At 41.4% G+C, this 1866-nt stretch overlaps 1 protein-coding gene across 1 annotated transcript in view; it reads right to left on the bottom strand.

Moving 5' to 3' along the window:
• RNF220 (ring finger protein 220) overlaps positions 1 to 1866 on the bottom strand; it is a 276872-nt gene that overhangs the window by 213089 nt on the left and 61917 nt on the right. The window lies entirely within an intron of this gene.

The following is a 1866-nucleotide window of genomic DNA, read 5'->3' as shown; positions in this document are numbered from 1 at the left end:
AAGTTTGCAGGAGAAAGCCTGGCTTACTGCATGACTCTACCCTTCCCCCATTATCCTCTATGCATAACTTAAGGTATAAAAACTACTTTGGAAAATAAAGTGCGGGCCTTGTTCACCGAAACTTGGTCTCCCCGTGTTGTTCTTTCTCTCACCTTCTGGCTGAATTATTTAGCCTCTTTTCTCCACTGAATTTCCTCACTGAGCTATCCTTATTTCAGCCTCTTTTCTCCACCGAATTTCCTCACTGAGCTATCCTTATTTAACCACTCTTTATATCCTTAATTAACATTTAATTAAGCAATTGTTTCCTGATTGCCAATGCTGTCTCCCCTTCGAATTCCCTGGATCCACCGGGGCTGGACCCCGGCAAGTGGCGCCCGAACAGGCTTTTTGAAGGTAGGTCCCTCAGAGCAATAGATTACATTGGATTACTGAGATATTAACACTTACATGTTACAGGTTTTATTTTTTAAAAAGTTTTATTCATTTACGGTTTTGGCTGTGCTAGGTCTTGGTTAGAGCATGCAGGCCTTTCTAGTTGTGACACAGGGCTTAGTTGCCATGTGGCATGTAGGATCTTAGTTCCTCAGCCAGGGATTGAACCTGCATCCCCTGCGTTGGAAGGCAGATTCTTAACCAATGAACTACCAGGGAAGTCCCTGTGTTGCAGATTTTAAAATCTCTCTCTACTTTTGGTCTCTGTCCTGGGTTCCAGACTTTTTACATTCAAGTTTCTGTTGGACATTTCTACCTGGGAGCTGAAAAGTCACATCAAATTCAATATATCCAATGTTTGGGAGGCTACTGGATGGGTTCTGTGTAAGGAGATGGGAAAAAAGATTCTCGCAAGAAAGCAGTTAAAAGTGAGCTAAGTGATTCTAGTCAGAGATTGAGGGGTTGGGGGAAAATGTGGGAGTCAAATGCAGTGCTAGATTACCCAATGGATAAACACATTCTCAAGTCACCAGCAAAGCAAAGGGAACCCCTGCTACAATTTTGGGGAGAGAATCTGAAATTTTTTTACAAAATACCAAAATAAACACCATGGGAAAAGTCAGACTTTTATTGGACTTTCTAATGCTTATTTTACAAGTTACTATTGTTTTTATTTTAAATGTCATAGGGGAGCAGTCTCTTTTTTGATGCTTAGAAAGATTACAGGTCTGGCCTAGGCCTGGGGAGTTGATGAAATTAAAGCATAGCTATAATAGGAGCAAAGGAGAAAGGATGCAAGAAGGATAGAGGTTGTCACCCAAGAGTAGATGCTCTCTTAACTGATCTCTTCTCTACTGATCTACTGGGCTCACTGAGACTTTCCAATCCCACTGTAAAACACCCTGGTTAATGGCCACAGCACCCTGCATGGTCCTCACTCATAGGTTACCCTCTAGCATGTCCACATCTGCTTCCACGGGTTGAGTATAAGTCTTTGTGATTGTGCCAAAGTTTGTTTATGCCAATAGAAGTGGTTACTGTATTTACATAATTAAATATTATGTAAGCCAGTGGTACAAAAAGAAAGAGAATTGTTGTTCCTAACAGTGGCCACAGGACTGGAAAAGGTCAGTTTTCATTCCAATCCCAAAGAAAGGCAATGCCAAAAAATGCTCAAACTACCGCACAATTGCACTCATCTCACACACTAGTAAAGCAATGCTCAAAATTCTCCAAGCCAGGCTTCAGCAATACATGAACCATGAACTTCCAGATGTTCCAGCTGGTTTTAGAAAAGGTGGAGGAACAAGAGACCAAATTGCCAACATCCGCTGGATCATCAAAAAAGCAAGAGAGTTCCAGAAAAACATCTATTTCTGCTTTATTGACTATGCCAAAGCCTTTGACTGTGTGGATCACAAATAACTGTGG

The sequence above is a fragment of the Bison bison genome, unplaced genomic scaffold, assembly GCF_000754665.1.
Source record: "Bison bison bison isolate TAMUID 2011002044 unplaced genomic scaffold, Bison_UMD1.0 scf7180017864256, whole genome shotgun sequence".
NCBI classification, from domain to species: Eukaryota; Metazoa; Chordata; class Mammalia; order Artiodactyla; family Bovidae; genus Bison; species Bison bison.
The sequence above is the reverse complement of the archived record's forward strand: the minus strand, read 5'-3'. Positions and strand labels throughout refer to the sequence as shown.